We start from the raw sequence: 24,807 nt of genomic DNA on the forward strand, positions 1-24,807 counted from the left end.
TATAATATACCTACATTATTCTATGGTAGTATAATATACCTATGAATATAAATTTTCATTATAAGTTTATCATTAACATATAATATGTTTAAAAATTGAGATTAATTATTATTATAGTAATTTTAATCCTTTTATGCGTAGCGTCTATGTACGTTAACGACGGGCAATATTCAATAAAATGAAAAAGTATATGTAAAGCAGTAAAGCCGATATAATTTAAACAAATGACAAAATAACTAAACAAAAGAAAAAATAACTAAACAAAAGAATCAGTTTCCTTTCTTATTTTTCCTTCTTAAAAATAATTAAAAATAAAATTTTTTTTCTCCATTAAAAAACTTGGACATTATTGATGATAATAACATCTTTTTTATACATAAGAACCAAAATTAAAAAAAGAAAGTGCATAAGACGGTTAATAATTATCATGTTCGTATATCTAATCAAATCTTATAAAAATACTTAAAAAAAATATTTAACAAACTAAAAATGAAGACTTTCTTAGTAAATGGAGATAAAATAAATAGGATTTTTACAAATAAACAAGTTCAAATTGTTAAAAAGAGCGGAAGGTAATAACAATTTTCTTAGTAATTTTCTTTTTCGTGTATAGACCTTACATTATTCATGGAGAGAACAGCTATATTAAATACAGCTATATTAAACAGCTATAAAAAATATATATATATATATATTGGGTATTAAACTTAATTTTAAAGGATCTTTTTGTGTAAATGAACGTTTATTTCGAAACAAAATGATAAGTGCATGTTATTCAAAGTATTGTCTATCGTTTTTTTCAATTAATTTCGGGTGAATTTTACTTCAGCAGAATTTTAATCTACAGATTAGTTTAAAGAGATATGTTATATTAAAAGTAGAAAATATCATAATAAATCAAGTAATTTAAAAAAATAATTATAAATAATGACGACGTTTCACTAAAAAGAAATGAAAGATTTTGGCAAAGAATAGCTCTGTTCACAATTAATAGACGTAAATTACCGGACACCTTGTATATATTTGCATGTGATACATATCCGTACATTTTCGAAAATGCTCATTTTTATTCTTTGGTGATGATGTATTTGAGAAAAAGAGCGAGTATGTTCTTCGCGGTTCCATGAATTTTTTTTTGTAGATATTGTTGACGAGACGCGATGAAAGAGAAGCATGTGTCAAAAAGAATTCCCCGATGTCCGAGAGGAGAGAAACTTTACTTGCGGAGATTCCTTTATGTCGTCACATTGGTTTCTTTTTTACTTCGCTACGTTTCCTCTCCTTCTTTCCTTATCCGCCCTTTCTATCTCGTGCTCTACATAACAGACGGTCCTTTGACATTCAATTCAAACTTTCAAATTTCCCAAGGAACCCGAAAAACAGTCTCCTTCTCGTTTTTCATATTGTCGTGTTGCTGCGCGACGTGGATGAGAATGATAGGTCGAGGGGAAGAAAAACTAGGTAAAGAGCCGTTTCGACGTAATGATAAGAGCACGACAAGAGATAAAACGTGCCCTTATATCAGTGTTGAAGTATGAAATATCAGCGAGCGACAAGCCAGAACGGGAGAAAGAGAAAATAGAGTGAGTCGAAAAAAATATAAATAAGCCCGGAATAACCAGCCGTGTTTTAACTAATTTCATGCTAATGATAATCTCGGATAAATAAATAAGTAATACATTATTCATGGATGATGTTATGCGATGTTGTCGCTAAATAAGCCGCTCGTTCTCTGGGGTCCTTCATTCTGTTTCTTTTTATACTCTATAAAGAACGTAATATGTGCGCGAGTGTACTGTGTACAAATTGGAAACGAATCCGGTTAATGCGTTTTTATTGCGTTTGTTAGTCCGACGCACCATAGTGACCTGGTGCTGCGTTACGCGAGGCCGAAGCTGTCCTCGCGTTTTAATTCACGCCAGATGGCAGGAAAATATTTCTTCCGAGAAAAGCGGGAATATCAACGCGTAACCCGGACATGTTGTTACATCGTCGGTGACGGCGACGGCGGCGGTACGTATTCTCCTCAGGCTAGGGCCGCAAAAGTGAGTTAACCTCTCTCCATCATAAACGTCCGCCACTTTTTGCGGATCTCATTTGGAAGATACAACGGATCGATGAACGCAACCTTGTTAAATATGACGTAACTCTGTACGCCGCGTGCAATACACGTTGAATTGTATCATCGCAGCATGAATACAGGTCGCGAGTTTTATTACCCGCAAGCTGAGCGGCTCGCAAAAAGTCAGCGTTCTGCAAACGTATAATTCATTGCTCAATTTATATCTATTGTAAGAACTTTGCCCATCTTGGGTATTACTAGTAGTCCTTCACGGCTAGTAACGAAATGCATACTGATCAATAGAGAAGTGATATTAAAAATCTAATACTCGTTATTGATAACGCTGCCGGAATTCGTAAATCTCCTAAAAAGTCAAATTTCCTTATCTAACAATTCTGATAAAACGTTAATGTTATTTATTGTTTATGCCTTTCTTCATAGTTATTCTAATATCTTGATCGAGGTTATTTACGTATTCTAGATACCAAAGTAGGATTATGCGCATAGCACCTTACAATTCTGGATCCTTTTTCACAACCGTCATCATGAGAGAAGCTCTGAACATGGAGAAATTGAATAAAAAATTTAGTGCATTTTTTCAATATTTTTAGGAGTCTCTTAAAATGTATATCTCTATAACTTAGAGGACTTATTCCTAAACGACTTGACTTTTGTAGAAAATTGTATATTTGTGAAATATTTTAATTCTCTAATCTTTCATTTTACCTGAGTCTCATTACTACGTATACAGAGTGTCCGGGATCTGTTGGAAAAATTGTGAAGATTAATCAGATCCACTGTGCAAAAATCACAATAGTTATTAAGTTATTAATTATTTAAATTAACCATATCTAGAGGTTCTTTTAATTACAACTTGAAAATTTGCGTATCTATTTGCAAGTGATAAAGGACATTTCTGTTCAGCATGACCTAATCTACAATTATATGACGGCTGTTGTATCTAACGATAGATATGAGTATATTGAACTTTGAACCCTAAATCTTGAACCTGTCGCTCAGTTTGATCTGATTAATATTCACAATTTTTTGTTTTCAAAAAATCTCGGACACTCTGTATATAGGGTGTCTCAGAACTTTGGGACACGGGCTCCGTAGAGACATAGAGCTAAATGAGAGAAACTAAAAAGAGATGATAATTTTAACTCTATTTTAACTCTAAATTTTTTAGTAATTTTACCCGATCTAGAAACATGGATTACCATTAATTTCGATATCTAAGAATTGCTTGTAAACTAATTCTAATTCTAATTATTGATCTTAATAAATAATAGGTGCATAAATGGCAAACTTAGCTGTAACATTCTCGCTCATATAGTATTTCAGTACAGAGCTCTTGCGTTTTACACTTGCGTCTCTCCAAAAAGAATGTCTTTGGTCACCGATAGAAATACCTGGCAGCTCCATATACTTTTTGATGGATCTCCATGAGCGAGTCGAAGAGATTCGTTTTCTCTCGACGATATTCACAGGACAGTTTGCCTCACTCGCTGTATCTATTTTTCCCCTTCCTCCTGCGAAGGAACCGAACGTTATCGTTCTTCCCGTGCGCCTCTCGCAGCGAGCTTATCCCCGGGCGAGTTTAATATTGCAAAACGGAATTGTAGACGGCGTCGCCAGAAGTCGAGTGGCCCAAGAGGGTTGTCCCCGATGTGCCATCGTCTCTATTCCTTCTGCATTCCGGATGATATACCGGCGCCGGGGATTTGCAGTTGCAAGCAGCAACAACAATGACAACAGCAACGGCAAAAGTAGCAGCTGTCGCCATTATAGCATGTGCGCACGGTGAAGAAGAGAGAGAGAGAGAGAGAGGAAAAGAAAGAGAAGAGAGAGAGAGAGAGAGAGAGAGAGAGAGAGAGAGAATGTGTGTGTGCGCTCGTCGAAAAATGCAGCCTGCAACAACGAGGCGACGTCTTGAACGCGACGCGACACTCCGCGTCCAAAGAAAACAATCCGTTACGCCGAGAAATTGCGCAATAGCGCGACGGCACCGTTTCGAGAAAATATATGTGTAGATATTAAACTGTTGACGGCGCTGCGCACACGATATCCATGTTACTTCTCGAGAGCTATTTCATAAAGCGTCCGTTGTGCATCTCTACCGAAAAACAGATGTGAGAATGTGCGTAACTTCTCTCACGGAAGAAACCATACGATCGGTGTGACCTTCTATCTCTCGAGTCACTTCCGTTTCTTGCCGGAAGTAGGGACGAACGGTACTTGACCTCAATGCATGCTTGACTGCCGCGCTGATTTCCATTGATAATATGCAAGGTTAATTGATTATTCAATAATGATTATAAGAGACTCACAAAAATGAAATCCACAGATTTAGTCGTGTACTTTATTTATTGTGTTCACTCTATAATTAATTTTACGTATGAATTACATATGAAATTAATTGACATATTCCAAAAATTAATTTTATATATAAATTACATATGAATTAATTTTATATATTTTAATGATATATTAGATATCAGAAAAAATTTGTGTAGTTTTTCTTGTTAGCAATGAAGCGAAGTCGAACTTTAGTCAGTAATTCGTAAGTGTGATGGATGAAGTTGATATCAGTGGAAAATTACATTTATATCGTTGATATATATGATGCGTAGTTTCTAATTGATCTTACGCCATATATATCGAATAATTTCTGAATTACTTCGTAATAAAAACTCGGCTGTTTAAAGTGAATAAAGCTATCAATGTTATTTTGGACCTCTTCTAATGTCCTGAAATGATTGTCTGCTAGATGATGTTACAGCTGTCAAAATAAATAATAATTAGAATGGATTATGTCTGACGAATAAGCAGCATAAGAGAGAACTTCTCAGCTCAAATTAAAGATGACTTCTTTTATTTTTTTTTGTGACACGTAGTCGAGCATTATTATGAAGCAAAATCACTTCTTTTAGTAGCAAACGGTCTCTTTTGCTCCAACACTTCGCTCAATCTGATGAGTTGTTGATAACGCTTTGCTGCAACTGTTCTACGAGGTGATCCAACGAGAGATGCAGGATTTTTATTTGGTGTTGTTTTCGTTGTGTGTACTGCAGCGCTTCTTCGTCTGCTGTGTCCTCAAGGTTAGGGAATATCGAATCAGAGTGTTATACAGTATAGCAATGCGTGCGTATTGTACAGTGTTTTTATGAAAATTGGCACTTGATAACGCAAATAAAACGTAAACTTTGCGATTTTTTTGCGAAAGAAAACATTTCCCATCTGACAATACAACTCGCAAGTTAATGAAGAAAGTTGAGAACAAGGTTTAGTTTGTGATAAACCGTTTGTGATAAACCTGTGCTTATACGACACCGTAATGCTCATTCGATAGGAAACATTGTGGCCGTTAATAAAAGTGTGGAAAATGCTCTGCAAATGTCAATTCGACGTCGTTCGCAACAAGCTAACCTTTTGTACGGCACTACACAACGAATTTTAACAAAATATTTCAAAGAGTTTCAACAAGATGGCGCGACATGTCATATACATCGTGAAACCATGCAGTTATTGCATGAGAAATTTGCTGGTCGCGTTATCTCGCGGAATAGTGACGTCAACTGATTGTGACTTGATGCCTCTGGCCTATTCTCTTTGGGGTTATTTGAACGAGCGAGTTTACACCGACAATCCCGAAACTATAGAGCGCTTAAAGGAGAATATTCGACGAGAAATTAGCGAAATTCAATCTTTCATGCTGCAAAAAAATTATTGAAAATTTTACTAAACGAGTAATAATTTGTAAAAAAAAAGTAAAGGCGGTCATTTACATAATGTTGTTTTTCATACATAATTCCCATTTCTAACGAACACATTAATATAATAAAAATGATATTTTTCGGATAATTTCATTATTTTATTCATAAAATAAATCCTGCAACTCTAGTTGGATTACCTTGTACTCGTATCCAGCTATTCATGATAAATTATGACTTTTGTATCCCACCAAATACAGAATAGCACATTTTTGAGGTGGAAATTAGGATCTATAGTCTATATTGACACTTGACCTGGGTATACCCACGATGCGATTTTTGCGTTTAGGATTTTTAGAATTTATTTTTCATTGCTAGTTATATAATTTAATATAAAAAATAATTTTTTCCTGAATAAAAAGCCACGTCCGTATTAAAACATTGCTTTTTGTTCCTTTCAGTAATTCTTCTTTAGAGAATACGAAACTCACAATCTTTCTTTAGAAATTTTTCCTATTTAATGCAGTCCAACAAAAATGGGCTGTTACGTAACCTCAAGCTATAAAGCAAGCTCTTGTTGAGCTTGGGTAGAGTTTTTCGTCTAATAACTGCTACAGTTCCTCGTTATGAAATTTTTAATGTTAGCCAGGGCGCTCTCGGTTACCGAGGTTCAATTTTCTATCACAAAACTTCTGGTAGCATTTTCTGTAAGTTTTGTAAATCACGGCACCTTCGCCAAGAATACAGCAAATCATTTCAGCGCCTACTATTTTTATACAATTTTTACAAGTAAAATGCCAATAGAATGCGATACCTTAAATATATTTTATCGACCATCGTGTTTACACATACTCTTTTTTCTTTTTTTTATCATGTTGATGATTTCACCTTGTTAAGGGGTATTTTAAAAACATTAAAGGTAGTATTTTATATCCATAAAAGTTCCGGAAGATATTCAAATTTTAAATAGTAATTAAAAATGCATAAAAAGGTATTGAGTTAATTTACTTACCTAATATTATAATTTTTATATGTTCTTAAACTTCGTCCACTTTTTCTAATATGTGTGTCTCTTTTTGTGCTATAATTTTTATTTTATTATAATTATATGTGAAAATATTTATAAATATGAAATTGCAAAAAAATTAATATCAAGACTCAAAAGTTATGAAAGATTAAGTAAATAAATGTATTTCGAAATACGCATATCAGCGCAGCCTACGTCACGGTAAATAATAAAGATTAGATTAAATTAATATAAAGAAAGGATGCGAGGGAGAAACGGAATGAAATGCACTCTTAGTAAAAATGTATTCGGGAAGACGCTATTAGCGCTATAAACTTAAATGCTAATAATATTGTTCGTGGACTCAATGGCGCGATGGTGATAACAAGCTCCATAAACGGCACTAGCATAACGTTAACATTATTCCTTCTAAGTATCGTTTTCACAGTTTAAAATTCTTTTTCAGTTCTAACATCTCGAAAATTTATTTAAACGCAATTGTCTATTACGCATATAAATAATAATAAAGTAATAAATACGATGTACTGATACCGTTTAACGATCATGTGAAAATCACGACAGATGTGCAGTTCACAGCATTCTAAGCATTACAAGCGTTCACCGAGCTTACAAACGCCAACTCTATCATCACATCATCTCGGAAGGAATAGCGTTTGTATCGCGCAGTTATGACGTGAGACACCACCACCAGTGACGTCATGCTTGCGTTTGTTAGCACTACTATCTAGCTCCACGAACAGCCTCTAGTGCTAAATAGCGTTAATATCGTTTCCCCGGACGCATCCTTATATACATTCCGTATAAGCAGCTTTGTTATAGAAGGCGGAAAAGAAAGACTTGAAGCAAAAGAAGTAGAAATAAAAAGTAGAAGAAAAAAAGGAGGAAAAAATTATTTGTTAAATTTTTGAGTGCGGATATTTCAGAACTAAATGATTGCTGAGAAGAGAATATTCTGGTTGTCGTACGTCACCCTCTTACTCTCTCACTCACTCATTCTCTCTCTCTCTCTCTCCTCCCCTCTCTCTCACTCACTCTCTAACTCTCTCTCCCCCGCTCTTTCTCCCCTGCTCTCTCTCTCTCTCTCTCTCTCTCTCTCTCTCTCTCTCTCTCTCTCTCTCTCTCTCTCTCTCTCGCTCTCTCTCGCTCTCGCTGTCTCTCTCTGTCACACATTTTCACCTCCTGTATTCTAGCAATATTTTTCTCTCTTACTCTCTATCGCTTGCTCACTCGCACTCGCTGCTCTTTGCTTCTTCAGCGCGCTCGTAACACCTCTGATGTCGGAAAAAGGAGATACACAAATTCCCTCTCCTCAGCGGTCTAGCGTTTCTTTCTTACTTTCTTACTGAATCGTAATTTTCCGTAATTTGGACTTTATCTTAAAATATCAATATAATATATACTTGGAGACAACGTACACAAAAAACACTAGGACACTTTTCTTCCTATTTTTTAAGGCCGAGTCGATTGGGACTGAAAAAACGTCGATTGGTTTTTCCCCAAATAGCAATGGCTGGGATATTCATATCCCAGCCATTGCTGGGATATGAATATCTCACCTCGTTTCAACTCGCAGTTTCGCGTAATATAGGCACGGTGTACCTCTTGATATGAATATGGATGCTTGTGTTTTACACTTTCAATATTATTTGTATAAGGTATGCTATAGGAAAATATTAAAAGACTTAATGCGATGCAGACTTGCCAATTGTTTTCTCATATGAATTTCATTTTTTCTTTTTATATGTTTTACTTTCTTCCAAAGTTTTGAATTTTATATTTGCATGAACATATGATTACAGGATCGAATAATAACGCGTTATTTATAATGTTATTAAAATGTCAGACTAACGGTAATGGTAATGAGTTACTTTTACTAGTAAGTCACAAGTAACGAAAACAGCGAGCTATTTGAAAAAGAATAATTCTCTTTTTGATTCTGTATCAATAAACAATTAAATTCATATGTAATGTCAAAAATTGCACAAAGCTGTTATGACACGATACTTGGAATGAATTTTTCACTTAACCTACTATAACTACCTGATATTATTCATTTTATAAAATATAAAAAGTTAAATAATAACATTTTATTTCAATGTTTTTACATTTATTATATCAAATAAAATATTTTTTTTATAGAAAGATTTCTTTTTATATAATTATCTTCGTATATAGAAGTGTGATATTTTTGTAAATATAATCAGAATAGACTTTTTGTAAAATCATTTTCACTTATTTTACTCCTTAATATCATTTCTTTTGTAAGAAATAAAAGTTTAAACCACAGTCTTCCATTTTAATGTTTTTAGATATGTATTGTATAAATGAGATTTTTTAAATAATTTTATTAATTTTCTTACTAGTTTTATTAGTTATATTCAGCGTATGAACTTGACGCTTATTTTTACCATTGTGAAAAAATAAATTTTGTATGATAAAATCTGCAACAAATGGTATCAAAGGTTTAGAAGTGGAAATGGAGATTTTGATCTCTCAAATTAAGGGCGTCCCGGGCTATCCGTTCATAAAATATGAAGACGAAGAACTTGAGTAACTGTTAAATGGAAATTCCTCTCAAACTCAACGAGAGTTCGCACTGCAATTTGGAGTTACTCATTAATGCATATTCATGCGCTTACATCAGCTGGCAAAAATTCAGAAAGAAAATAGATGGATTCCGCATGAGCTCAGTCCGGAAAACAGAAAAACCAATAAAAGAAGCGATATTTTATACAAAATTATTATGGGTGATGAAAAATGGATGTTATAAAAACTCTAAACGTATAAAACCATGAATAGATCTCGATCATCCAACGACATTGAATCCAAAATTCAACATTCATACCAAGACTGTTGTATATTTGATGGGTTATATATTTGATGGTTATAAATGGTGTGGTATACTATGAGTTGCTAAATTCTAGACAGACTGTCACTGTAAAGCGTTACCAACAGCATCTCATCCGTTTAAGCAATGCACTAGTGTAAAAGAAACCATATTCTAACTAGGAAACTAGGCCGGTGTGAAGTTGGCACCTCATTTTTTAGCACCGTAAGTTTTAACGATAGTTCTATTGTCACCCACAATAGTTCTATAGTCCCTGATAGGTTATATCAATAGTTCCGCCGAATTAGTTAACAAAATGGCAGATTGAAAATATGAGGTGCTAACTTCCCGTAGCACCGCAACTTCCAAAAAAAGTAATTTCAAGCACGAAATTTTATAGTTCTAGAATAGTTCTATAGTTCCTGATATGTTTTAGCAAAAGTTCCGACTTCTAACCAATTTTAAATAATTTTTGGAACTTAGCGCCAGCACCGCACCACAAGAGTAAAGTATCAGTTTGCTGGCAGTTCCAGCCGACTTCTGGGTTTCTTTTAGTAGTTCTACAATAGTTCCAACGCTTTAGGTGGGTTTCGTCGCGGGTGCCGGCCTTTAACTATTTTTAAATAATTTTTGAAACTTAGCGCTAGCACCGCATCACAAGAGTAAAGTATCAGTTTGCTGGCAGACTGAACTACTAAATGAGACCAAGAAGTCGGCTGGAACCGCCAGCAAACTGATACTTGTGATGCGGTGCTGGCGCTAAGTTCCAAAAATTATTTAAAATTGGTTAGAAGCCGAAACTTTTGCTAAAACATATCAGGAACGATAGAACTATTCTAGAACTATAAGATTTCGTGCTTGAAATGGCTTTTTTGGAAGCTGCGGAAGTTAGCACCTCATATTTTCAATCTGCCATTTTGTTAACTAATTCGGCGGAACTATTGATATAACTTATCAGAAATTGTAGAACTATTATTGGTGCCAATAGAATTATCGTTAAAACTTACGGTGCTAAAAAATGAGGTGCCAACTTCACACCGGCGGGAAGCTTAAATACAGATCACAGAATTTCCCGATAAATGTGTTTATTTATGTTTCTTTTGATTAACATGAAGTATATACTCTAAGGTCTTTTTTATTTTTGTTGTATCGCGAACGCAACTTTGTGTCAATGGAGTTCAATCATGAATGAAATCGCTAAATGTTTAAATGTTCATAACTTTTGATAGAGGCAGTTTCCAAACAAATTTCCACAAAAATTTCAAATAAAATTTACTTGTTTCTTCCCATAGAATCCAAATATGCAACATTTTATAAGGGATTCCATTTAAAATTATGAAGTTACCCCCGTCCCCCCTTAAAGGGGAAGTGGAGGCGACTTTATGTTTATGTAGTTAGAGAGGCCTATCGAATACATGAAACTTCTTTATGAACAATTTTTTGATTTGATAAATATTTTTAAAGTTATGGACTTGTAACACTTTACGTGGGCCACCCTGTATGTACTGTTTTGCATAGACACGTCGGTTTTTCATAAACTTCCTTATCTATTTTTTAACGTATGCAGTGTACACACTGTACACAGTGTATATACTAACTAATCGATAACTAGTCGATAACGTATTTGATCAAAAAATCAGAACAGAACAGTAAGCTTTGTTGTATGCTGTATATTTGTGTATAACAGTCATCACATATTTACTTTTCGAATATACACGGTTCTGAAAACGATGGTCTGTTTACGAAATTTTTTCATTAACAATTTTTTAATAAATAACAAGCAAGGGCTGAGACATTTTGATTGTTATTTAAGAGAATGATTTTTATATTATATGTGAAGGACAAAATCATTGGAAGTGATTTCTCCTAAACGGGAGTTACTATCATTGATTTAACACAAAATTTATCAACAAGAGATGAAACAATAAGAATATTTTCATATAAGCTAAATTCCATAAAAGTTCGTTGGTGTCTTAGGACGTACTCCTTTCTATTTATCGTTGCCAAAAAATCGAGAAGTAAACCCAAAACATGTCTCTTTTAACTGTCCTACATAGCTCACCCCATTGCATTATTGTAATATCTTAATAATTATCGTAGTTTCCAAAATGTTAAAGAATATTTTTGTTCAGTTCAATTAATTCTACCTACATTTGAGAAAATGCGTGCGTTGGATCACTTTATACATACGGAACGATTTAGGTTTACTGTCCACGTTAATCACCGATGACAGGGAAGCAACTACTTTCACTGTCGTAATCTCTACGTTATCCCGTTAATTCTCGGCTTTCGTAGAAGCACGATGCAGGAACGAACGACGGCGAGTAAATCGGTCCATTTGTAAACGTATCCTTCTTCATTTAATCTTGAGTGAATAACCCGCCATGCTCCGGAACACCTGATATGCTACTGCGCGTATCAAGCGATGCGGTAATATCGCGATGCCAAATACAGAGGATTCCATTAATGTATTCCCATTCCCTCTAAACATAGTAATATCGAAAGTTCCCAACCAGACATATCATATCTGAATATTTGTGCTTCGTGACTGTTCAGTGAATTTCGGCAACGATGCTCGAGACTTGTCATGTATGATGGCTTTACGTTTAACCTGTACAGCACGAAAAATACAACCGGTATCGATAAGTTGCTTCGGATATCTATTACATACTTTTAACAAGAATAGGAAGAAGTAATATTTCCACAAACACAATCATGTAAATATAAATTTAGTGTAAAGTAAGGAAAATTAAGAAAGGTTCGATATTAATATATTCGAAGCATCTACGTCTTTATTTTAAAATTTAGTTTTATATTAATTCCTGTGTGTGTCACATTATTTCTTAACTTTTCTTACTTTAAGTTAAATTTATCCCTACCTATATGGCGGTTTTCGGAAGTCCGACAGATTGTCTATAAATATTACTTTCTCTTATTACAGACGAAGTAGCTTATCGACACCGCCATAATACGCGCCATATAGGGTAAACGTAAAGCTGTCAAATTCACACATATACTAATAGATCAGCAGTAATAAAACACTGTTGCCGATGTACTAAACAGTTATTAAGTATAAATATTGACACGTCTGCTTGAGAATTTTCGATGTCACTATGTTTAAAGAATAGGTATTAATGAAGTCTCCTATCTATATAAAAATTTAGTATCAATTTATGTAAGATAGGATGACGAATCTGAGCATGACTATATTCATGACTATATTCATAGAATGTCGTGAAGTCACTAGCTTTTACCGGAGTTTTCATTTTATGGTTTTAATTAAAATATCTCGAGAATAAGCCGTGTAATTAAAAATCTAATAGCATTTCTGGCACAAATGTTAACACTTTTAATTGCAACTAATTTGATAGAAATTGATGTAATCAATTTTGAGATCTCGAATATAACAACTCATAAAAGCAAAATTTTATTAACTAACTTGGTTTCTTCTCTAGTCTATCAATTCTTTAAGTTTCTTGTACTTGGCGAATAATATTAGTCTTATTATATTTTGTGCACATATAATTATTTATTTTAAATATTTTCTTTAAAACCATATTTCTGAACCCGGCATACAATATTTCTTAAAGCATGTCGAACTATAACTTTTAATTGAAGGAAAGTAAAATATAATTACTTAGCGATTTTTAATGATCACCGTGTTTTTAATAAATACTGTTTAAATATCTTCATATTTTTGCTGTTTAAAATTTTCATATTTTTTCCTGTTTAAATATCTTCATATTTTTCTTTATATTTTCTTATATCTTTATATTTTCCCTTAAAACTATTTAAAGCAAAGTGAGTTTTTGAAATCATAGAGAGTTTACTATTCTTATACAATTTTTCTTATAAAATATTTTTGTCCCGAAGGTTAAATATATTGGAATTGGTTTTTCAGTATTATATTTTATTTTATACAAATTTGCACTTTTTATATACTTGGTAGTTATACTTGGTTTTATATACTTGGTTCTTGGTCTATTTTCTTTGTAGAAATTTTTTAAGATTTTCCTGGTAAGAACACAAGTACCAACTAGAGACAAACTTGTGGCAGCACAGGTTATGCCACTATGACATCAATTAAGAATCTCATTTCTCTCGCGGATACGAGTTCTTCATTTACAGTTTTGAAACAGAAATGTGGAAAATCGTGCAAACACGTATATTTTAAAACCAATATACTTCTATGGAAATACATAAAGAATATATTCTTTTATGTAAACTATTAAATTCAATAGAATAAATAATGTAAAAAATATTTAAATTAGTAAAAAGTTCACATCTTTCTAATAACTTTTTCTTATGTAAATACACGAAGTGTATTTTGTGTAATTCGTAAAGAAATTAATTTGTGAATAAAACTCTATTCGTAAGAAATTAATTAAAAAAAAATTGTAAAAATTTCTTTCAAAATAAAAAAGAATTCCTTAAATTTCTTAACAGTTTCTCATTCGTTGCTTATCGTCCTTCATTTTGACGACGACGATGTTACAAGTCGTTATTTCCTAATTCTGTAACCACATACGTTCACACAAATATACAGAAGTAAAAATTTGGAAGAAACGAAATTAAGATTCACACAACAATTATTTAATGTGTTCATTTTTTCAATGTATGTTATAATGAGTAACATTATTATCGCCTAAGTCACATTAATACTCTCAATGCTTTACGTAGATTCTCACAACGTACATAACATACGTTACATAAGTAACATCGAAAAAATGGATAAATAAAGTGAATTTTTTCGAAGGTTAATAATCATTATCATAATCATATAATAATTATCATATTATAATATTAATGATTAAATAATAATCATTAAATAATTAAATCAATCGAAATAATTTTGAAGGAAGATTTTACGAATTCTTTTTTAGGAATTATTTTCTTTATGAATAGAGTTTTTTCATAAATTAGTCTTTTGTACATATATAGATATGTATGTACTTTACGCCTTTTTTATCCTTTTTTTGAAAAACAGAATTTGTCACAGATATCACATATATTTTACAGAGAGCATGGATAATTAGGATAAAATTATTCATTATTAAAAAAGATACTAAAAATCTTATTATCACTCCCGTCGTATGAAAATTAATTGGAAAGTTTGTAGAACGAATCAAAATACGGCATTGCAAACATGTACCATTGATATATTTTAATATATTTTGAAAGAAACAGATCCATAAAAAAGACTATAGTAAAATCTTCAGATCGTACATATAATATAATTGTGGCGCAGTCAACCAAAGTAAACAACTTTTGGTTTCTTTTGGTCATAAAAGAAACCGAGTTAGATAAAGTTCATGGTAAGTTTGCTCCTTCATATGCAACAGTTGCAAATTGGGTCGTTGAATTTAAATGCAGTCGTACAAGCGTACAAGACGCACCATGCTCAGGTAGGCCAAAAACTACTACCGATGAAGGAACTATTAGAAAAATCTACAAAATCGTAATGAACGATTGCTAATTAAAAAAAAGATATTGAGAAAAATAGCAAAGGCATCTTATATAACCGTGCATATCGCATTTTATATCAACATTTGGACATGAGTCGATGAGTGTCATGTTTGCTGACAATCGACTAAAAGCAAGTTTGAATGAACATTTCTCGATCTTTAAACACAATTCTTAATCTTTAAATACATTTAAATGCGATATAAAAAATTTTTTGCGTCTTTTTAATGACCGTCGATAAAACATGGATCCATCACTCTACATATCAGAAACTAAAGAACAGTCAAAAGAGCAGATAGTGAACTAATTCTGAAGAAAACAAAGACAGTTCCATCAGCCGCAAAGGTTATTGTTTTTTGGAATTGCCGTGAAATCACTTTTATCAGTTATTTAAAACATGATAAAATAATAACAGGCCAAAATTTCAGTCGCATTGCTTGAGAGTTTTTGAATAATAATTATGTCAATAGATGGATTGGCAGAGAAGGATTATTACTTAGCTTGCACGATCTCTTGATTTGAACCCTTTAGATTTTCAATCGCAATAATTATTAAGTTATTAATAATTGAAAATGGCTACATCTAGAAGCTCTTTTAATCAGTAACTTGGAAATTTGCGTACTTATTTGTAAAATGGTGAAAGACTTTTTTGTTTAGAATGACCTACAATTATATGATACATAGCTATTGTTTCTAGCGATCGATATGAATATATTGAACTTTGAACCTTGAATCTTGAACCTGTCGAAAAATGGTACTTGATTCTTCTTCTCAGTTTGATCTGATTAATCTTCACAATTTTTCGTTTCCAAAAGATCCCGGACATCATATATATGAAAACAAATATGACCAGATTACGTCAATAAATTCTGCCGACAAATTACAAGCTAATTAGAAATAATTGTCAATATATCTTAGTTTTTTGCTTCTTCTTTGTCTTCTAATATTGTTAAATTGTTTAGCACTAACACAAAAATATCGCAAAGCAATATCGATTTCATACGTATAGTAGCGACAGGTTCTCTTCTACTTCTCTCGGAAGCAAGCTCACCATCTAATGTCAGAATCCGTAACTGTATCAAATTACGTTCCTTAATTGTTAATTTTCGGACTTTAAGTTAGAATATCTTGACTTACAGGATGCGTAAGGGAAAAGGAGAATAACAACATTATATTATCTGATATAAACCCAAGAAATCGATTGAGTATATCCAGAATATTATCGGTTTAATCATTAAGATCAAATTAGAAATCTTGGCTATGTTAAACGAAACGCATTGCATAAATATATAATAGTCCATCTTGCTTCGTGTGTGCATTTGGCACGAAACACGATAAGTTTCTTGATTTCCTTTTCAATTCTGATCTAAAATGTAAACTAGATAAAAACTTTGGGAGAGTATTTGAGGATATGATCAAATATGATCTGTTTGAGTTTTTCACTTAGAATTGCGTGTTTGGAATATTATGGCTGTTCTACAATGGTTACAAGAATAAGACTGTAAGCATAAGCAATAAGAAATAGACCAACTACGGTCGATTACTATAAAAATAATTTTATTTCTTACTACTTACGCTTATAGCCTTTTTGCAGCCATTGTAGAAAGACCTTTAAGCCCCGTTTACATAGCTCGCAGAACGCAGAACGCAAGATGCAGAAATTGACCAATTACACTCGAATACGAGGAAAATGATCGACTATGATTGGTCAATTTCTGCATCTACGTCCTTCGAGCTATGTGTAGACGGGGCTTTATACTTCTAACCAGAATATATGTAGATTTTCCAGTCAGAGTTTATAATTCTTTTAGAAAATTGTACCAGATACCGAATAAATCTCAAGAGATATTTTCTAGGCGAGTGAGTGAGAAGAGATCAAACGTTTCGACAAAAAATTTCGTCTCCATTTCGGTCGCTCTATTCGATTCACGCAAGATATAAGTGACGCTATAGGAGCTACGTTCATATGAATTCATCTCTCCCGTCGAAGCACCGATGACTCGCGAGGACAAATATTCGATACGTCGATTAATTCTCTCGCACCGACGCGCCGACGCGCCATAAAGCGATACAAGAAACATTCGGATGTCATCAAATATATCCAGTGTGCGATCGATGTCGGCATTGTTGACTTTGAAGATGAAATTTCACACGGCGCAGCTACCGTTTCAGCACTGGCAAAAGCGTCCTCGCGCACGCCCATTGCATCTCTGCATGATTAAACATAATTAAAATTTGTTGCAGATCGAGTAACCGTGCGGGAATAGCGGGAATAGCTTCGAGGACTCCGAAATAGACATGTGCATCGAGAATCAGTCGAACGTTGTTCGCCAATGACGCAGGGTGAGTGAAGTTGCTGGATATCCTATTGAATTTTACACATCAATTCTTTCACCCTCTCAAATCGTGCATCGAACACGCAATCACTGCTATATCGTGCGAGCTTGACCATTAATTAATTTTTTATACGGCACATTTTTTCTACCTGACGGATTTCTGTAAAATTTTACACTTCTATCTTCTTGGGATTGCCAATTATACAAATCCGAAGTTAGATTTCAAAAATTCAAAATGGCAGATTGAATATCGCTGTGATAGGGATAAATTAGTGTAAATCTGAATAAATATAAATCAGATATACGATATAAAAATGTTTCAGATTGTTAATTATGAATTTTATGTCAGATTTGCAAAATTCACTCAAGTAACTTGTTTATTAAAAAAATCTAATGTGCGAAGAATTTTAGAAAAAAATATGTTATATCTTAACATGTGAAGAATATTCTGTGAAATTTTCAGCTTTTAATTTTAAATACTTTCTAAGAAATTAAATGTTTTTTTAATCGCTTTTTTCAACATTATTTGTTAATAAATAATTAAAAATGCACAATCGGATATGAAAATCATAGGAAATATATAGGGTGTATAAAAAGTTCCAGGACAGCCGAATATCTCGAAAACTAAGCATTTTAGAAAAAAATATTTCAGACAAAAGTTGTTCAAATTAATTGTTAGATAAAGATGATAAAAAAAATGTGAGTTTCCATTTAAGAAAAATAATGATCAGTGAATATCTCGAAAATAGCGCTATCTGCAAACAAAATAATGTAGTTGTTTCATGTCCCCCTTGAAACCATACAAGTTTTGTCTGAAATATTTTTTGTCTAAAATGCTTAGTTTTCGAGATATTTCGTTGCCCCGGTACTTTTTACAAACCCTGTATAAAGTAAGTATTAATATACTAGTATTAATATACTAGGAAAATGAGATACTTGTTTTCATTAAACTAAATAGTACATCATAAAAATGGAAGAGAAAAAAGTTGTAACTATACCACTGCCACACAAAAGGTTAATATTCTTCCGTGCTTATTGTCCAACAGAGAATTCCATTCGAAACACCCGAATAACATCGATGATATGACTATGAATACAAAACGTTAATCGTTTTACTACGTAATCCCAATATATGTATATATGTACGTGCGTGCGTATGTATGTGTAACCGCGTACGATAAAGTATAGTTGAGATTTCGCTATTCTCATCTCAATCGATATTCTCATTTCCTGCCTTCTTCGATACGACTGATCGTATGGATTTTCAAGGATAATCGAGAGGATGCGAGAGAATGGAGGGAAGAGAAAGAATGAGAGATAGAAGTCAGAAATATGCAATGCACAAAGGCGAGCGGGAATACACTCGAGACTCAATCGACGTGCATTACCTTGCGATCTGTTTGCATAGCCATAAATGGCCACATGCTTATCAAACGGATATGCTTTCTCAATAGCTTCTTCAGCCATTAGATGAAACTCATTCCGGACGTTCCTCCTCGTTCCCATTTCCCTTTGCCTCATTAAGTTGATTAGGACTCGATATATATTTATCTCTCTGCGGATAAGACTTTGCGCCCACACTTTTTCCCTCGATCTCGTTCTTTCTACCCACATCTTTTCGTTAGCAGCGCGAGTACGAAATGTGAAAAATAACCCCATTAACTACTGCTTCTCTTCCGTGAAACGTCACAAAGTTCTGGGTCCTTTGTGGCGTCGTTAAACGGAGTAACGGGTTGAACCGCCTCGTTAGGCGGTATTCTTGGCAACTTGAAAGATCTTGTTGAAAAAGAGACCGCGAGGTCGCAGGCAAGCGAGCAGGCGCATGCTCGCGTCATTATACCCTTGAAATTTTCAGCGATTCTTACAAATCAGATCCCTAGAGAAAGCCTTATTAAATAGGAGACTGACGGAACGAGTCACTTTGTGACGATTCCCTTCTCTTCAGATCATACTGGCAAATTAGAAATGCACAGTGCTATTTTCCACATGTTTTAGGTATAGCTTCTTACCTGAAAGATGAGTTTTTTTTTATCCTGTGTTCATAACATTTTATATGGCTGTAAAGAACTCGCTTTGATTAATAGGATTGTTACTATTATCGTTACTTTCATCATTATTACTATAGCTGCTGTTACTACTACTATTATTGTAGTAGTAAGGTACGCAGAATACGATAAAGGATCAGTTAAATTAAGGTGAGAATGCATGAACTAACGTATTTCAGTTGAAGGAGAAAGAATTTCTGGCTCCTATAGTCAAATCTGGCTCATAAGAGTCAGAAGTACTGCTTCTTTTCATCAAAAGGCGTTTAGTTCGTTCATTGTCACATTTTATTAAGAATATGATTTAGTTTTGAGGGTTTTGCAAGAGATAGCACTAATGTCAGTTTTGTCGAGGACATTTTAATCACAGCTATTGTTTCTTAACGTTTAAATATTAATCCATGGTATTTAGTCGTTTACTAATAATAGACGTAAAAATCGTGTTAATACTATCTTAAAATGAAGCTCCCTAAAGAGAGCATTTTCGATATATATTGCTTTTGTTTTTTAATCAGAAGAAAATGGCGGCTGAAGATCATAGAATTCTGATAGAAACTTATGGTGATGGTGCTCCATTAATTCAGACATATGAATATTGGTTTAGACGATTCAAAAGTGGTGATTTCAATGTTAACGAAAGATCGCTCGGGACAACCAAAAAAGTTTGAAAATGCAGATTTGCAAGCATTATTGGGCGAAAATCCGGCATAATCCGCTTCAGAATTTGCTAGATTAAACATTGATCGCACAACCGTTACTAAACGTTTATATGATATGGGAAAGATTCACAAAAAAGGAAAGTGAGTCATATCAATTATCGGGAAATTGCGAACCAATTGAACATTTGCATTTTGTTAATAGCCAAACAAAAAATGAAGTTTTTTATACCGAATTGTTACTGGGAATGAAAAATGGATCTATTTCGATAATTCCAAACGGAAAAAAATTATGGGTTTATCTAGGCCAACCAACAACGTCCACTTTGAGACGCAATATTCACGGTTCAAAGGTATTGCTGTGTATTTGATAGGATCAAGAAGGTGTTGTGTACAATAAACTGTTAAATCCGAATGAAACTGTCACTTATCGACAACAATTATACAAATTGTAGCAAGCACTGGATCACCAATTGCGAGTAAACGATGTGAAGTGATTCTTTTTCATGACAATGCTCGACCTTATGTTGCATTATCAGTGAAGCAAACGCTACTAGAGCTGGAATGGGAAGTCTTACCCCGCACCCCACATATACTCCAGACATTGCTCCATCCGATTATCACTTGCTCTGGTCGATGCAACAAGCTCTAGAGGATACACACTTTTATAACTTCGAAAAAATGCGAAAATTTGTTGAAAATTGAATTAATACAAAAAAAATCTTTTTACTGTCACGGAATCCATCTCTTGCCAGAAAGATGGAAAAAAGTTGTAGAAAACAAAAGAAAATATTTTGATTAAAATATTCGTTCATTATCTTGTTTAAGTAAATCAGGTTTTGAGAAAGAAAAAACCCACAAAACTAAATCATGTTCTTAATAATTCAACTAATCATTCTTCTATGTGTAATTCCGTAAAAGTTACTATAACGCATTGAAACCGAAGAACATATCGTTCTATTTTTAATTTCTTATCCTCCCATTTCATACATGCTTTATACATAATGTGGCTAAAAAGTTTTAGGACTGATGTAGTAGAAACGGTGTAAGTGACGTTATTTATATGCGACAAACGAAAGCATGTAGTCCAAAGGCTTTTGAATACGGTTGCCAAATTGCATCAATTTCCGTTGAGTTCTCGCCGAGACAACGTTTTGCGTGTCGTGTGTTTGCGGTTGTTATAGAATTGTGTAATGCGCCGTCTCACAATGCAGCAGTAATTCGTAGCTGTTTTTAGCAAAAAAAACTATGCTACACCATCCACTGTACTCGCCGGATTTGGCACCGGCGAATACTTTTTGTTTCCAAAGCTGAAATTGAAACTAAAAGGACAGCGATTCAACGATATTAAGATGATTCAAGATAACGTAACGAGGGAGCTACAAAACATTCCAGCAACGAATTTCCAGCACGCTCTGAAACGATAGAATGCGAAACGCGCCGAATGACGTATACCCTAACAGAAATTTATTACTGGCTATAATAAATTGGCCAGTGATGATAAGTAATTTTATTACTCGTATGAAATACTTGTAATAAAATTACTCATACGAATAATAAAATTACTTATTATCACTGGCCAATTTATTACAGCCAGTAATAAATTTCTTAAGTTAGGTTAGCTTTACAAGAGTCATTTGTAAAAATTAGTAATCAGTAATAAAAATTTTAGTAATTAGTAACTAGTAATAGAAATTAATGATAAAAATTTTTTATCATTTTCCATTTCGTTTATGAGATTAGTCCTTTTTAGCCTGTATATATTTTAGGAACTAAATAATATAAGAAATTTAGTATATTCCTTAATAAAAGAGAGACAGATTCTATTTACTCTTTATTCCTGAACTAGAGAACTTATTAGAGAACTTACATGAAAAATAGCTACGTTATCTGTCTATTTCGAAGGATTAAAATGAAATTTTACTATTGCTTTCGCAGTAAAGTTCTTTCGTGTATTCTCCTCTATTATTACTGCGGATAATGGTACTACCTCCAGTATTGTTTGCTATATCACCATTTTTAATAAGATTTTTTTTGCAAACATTGCATAAATCAATATTATATAGTTTGTTGCTCTCCTAGCCATTTCACATGCCGCAGTTGTGATGTGAATAACTAATTGATCCAAATAATAGTCACGAGTTGTGTGTCGTATCGAAAGGTCGAAAGCTTATATTCGAGGCTCATCTTTGTGTCTCAGCTTATCGCCAGGCAAAAATCAACAAGCAAAGTGATTTATCGACTGAATTTAAATTTCCGGTCCTGTGTAAAATTTGCATCGCGGCGTACTCTCTTTCTCTCTCTCTCTCCCTCTCCCCCCCCCCCCCCTCTCTCTCTCTCTCTCTTACATTCAGTCCGCCTCGTGCTTCTTTCTTCATCTTTCTCTCTCTGCGATTTTTTTTCTCGTAACAGATGAATCAGACAAGCATGACGACAACAATTACGGCGCGGCAGAGCACAAGTTTGCACCGCGCGTGAATATTGTCGTCGACGCCGCAGGATCGATCGACGAGCAACCTGCATTGCATTTTTCATGGCGTTACACGCTTATTTGTCCACGAAATTTTCCACGTAAAAAAATGGCTTTTACATTGTTACCGCGCGACCTGCTCTCAACGTTCGACCGCATCCCGCAGCGCCGCGTCGTACTGTGTTGGCCGATTTGTTCCGAATAGTGCACGTCTGTTACGCTAAATGTTTCGGCCCAATAAAACGACAAATAAAATGGTCCTGTAAATCCTAAATTTCCCACAGATGGCACAGAATCGCACGTCCGCGCGTTGACGATTTGTATGGGGAGAGAGTGGAAATTGAAGGGAGAAGTCGGAGCGTATCGACAGTTCAGTTTCGTAATCAACAAAGGCACGTATTTGCCACGATTTTTTCCGTCGCGTTTTTCGTATGCTTTCCACGTGGACGAACTTGTGATCTTTTTTTTCGTTCTTTTTCTGTCTCTATGCCCCTTCCCCGTCTCCTCTCGCGTATTTTTTGTCGTTTCTTTTTTTCTCGTTTTGTCGTTTCTTTCCATTTTCGATATTGCCCAAATAAAAGCGATATTTTTCTCTATTTCCTCGCAGCGTTATAGCGAAACACAAAGAGCGTGTGGCAGTTCTGGAATTCATTTTCAATTTGCATACGTCAACAGCTAAATTGAACGTAAAACTTCGCAATTGATTCGCTCTTCGTCTATGACGAACCCGATTTTATCGCTGGCACGTTTCACTTACAATACTCGTCTTCCTAATCTTTCCTAATTTTCTCTCAATCGTTCGTTAGTCCAATCAAAGCTTACATATTCAGTTGAAGACACAAACGAACACAATCTGTCAGTAATTGTTGACCGCCGCAATTAACAGATTATCTTAGATTGATAATAGCGATCGCAATAAATCGCTAATCAAGTCTCCGCATAGAAACTAATTGGGATCTAGTCTGATTTCCCAGATTCTATGCAAATTTCCGCATAGAAATTCTCCAAACATTCCCAAATATAATATAGATTCTAATCAGATTACCTAAGCTTGTAAACAGGCGCATGATATTACTTGGAATCCCATTCTTATCTTAGCTGTAGAAAATTTTCTGGGATCTAATTGGAATCTATTCTGATTCCCTCAGTAAATGAAGTTACGATTCTACGCGAAAAACACAACTTTCATTAGATTTACTCAATTTTTTCCCCAAAATTTACCCGATTCCTATTTTATATTTTACATTTTGTTTTATATTTTATATTTATAGTTACCCCTTTAAATCCATCGTAATTTATATTCAATATTAACGGTAAAAATAAATTATTATAATCTGTAAATAAATTTAAAAAATTTTACTAAGACGTTACAGTAAAAATTTAATAAACATTATCAATACATTCATACTCGTGTTTTTATTTTCTGTAGTACTGATTCGTATAATTACTATCAACATGTTATTTGGAAATGCATCCTGTTGCATCTCAATGTTTAATAAGACTTGTGCATTTCGCAAAACGTAAAAAGTTAATACAGGTTATTTTGATATTTCGTCTTGCAAATTAATCAATTACACATTTATTATTACACATGATGAATTTTCAAAAAAAAACTTCTCGTAGTTATACAGTTATTTTCCTACAGAAGAAAAAGAGAGTGAGAGAGAGGGGAAAGGGGGGAAAGAGAGTAGGATGGAGGGAGTGGCAGAGAGAGGGGGGAGAGGGGAGAGAAAGAGAGAGAAAATAACAAGGGATTTTTCAAACTCCACACGGTTAAGTAACACTTCAACATCTTTCAGCCTGTAATATTTTTTTTCAATGAAAGTACGATATCCTGCAGGATGCTTATACTGATAGGACTCGCGATTGTTTAAAAATATCAACATTAAGAAATGAAAGCTTGATAGATCTATCAACACAACACATGTAATAAATATATTTCTAATGTGCGCGATAGACATAAAACCTAAAGATACAAATAAGAAAACTGTATATCAAGAAATAAAATGACAATAGCTTAGGAAATAAAATTCGAATTTTATATCTATTCGATGTTTTTCTGTATATTCGATGTTCGTCTAATTTATTATTCGATGGTTTTCTTATATGCAACGGATTAAAATGCATATTTTTAAAAAGATTACTAAGGTATTATTATCTTTAAAATATATAACTTTGATTCAATTTTATTTATTTATTTTACAAAATGCG

The 24,807-nt window shown here is 33.7% G+C and overlaps 1 protein-coding gene across 5 annotated transcripts in view; it reads left to right on the forward strand.

The window, feature by feature from the left end:
* LOC105184469 (CD151 antigen) overlaps positions 1-24,807 on the forward strand; it is a 277,736-nt gene that overhangs the window by 83,214 nt on the left and 169,715 nt on the right. For all 5 annotated transcript variants that reach the window (XM_025297179.1, XM_025297180.1, XM_025297181.1 and 2 more), the window contains one exon: positions 17,337-17,435. The gene's annotated coding sequence lies outside the window, so the exon portion shown is untranslated. The remainder of the gene's footprint in view (positions 1-17,336; positions 17,436-24,807) is intronic.

The sequence above is a fragment of the Harpegnathos saltator genome, unplaced genomic scaffold, assembly GCF_003227715.2.
Source record: "Harpegnathos saltator strain DR-91 unplaced genomic scaffold, Hsal_v8.6 scaffold171, whole genome shotgun sequence".
Classification (NCBI taxonomy): domain Eukaryota; kingdom Metazoa; phylum Arthropoda; class Insecta; order Hymenoptera; family Formicidae; genus Harpegnathos; species Harpegnathos saltator.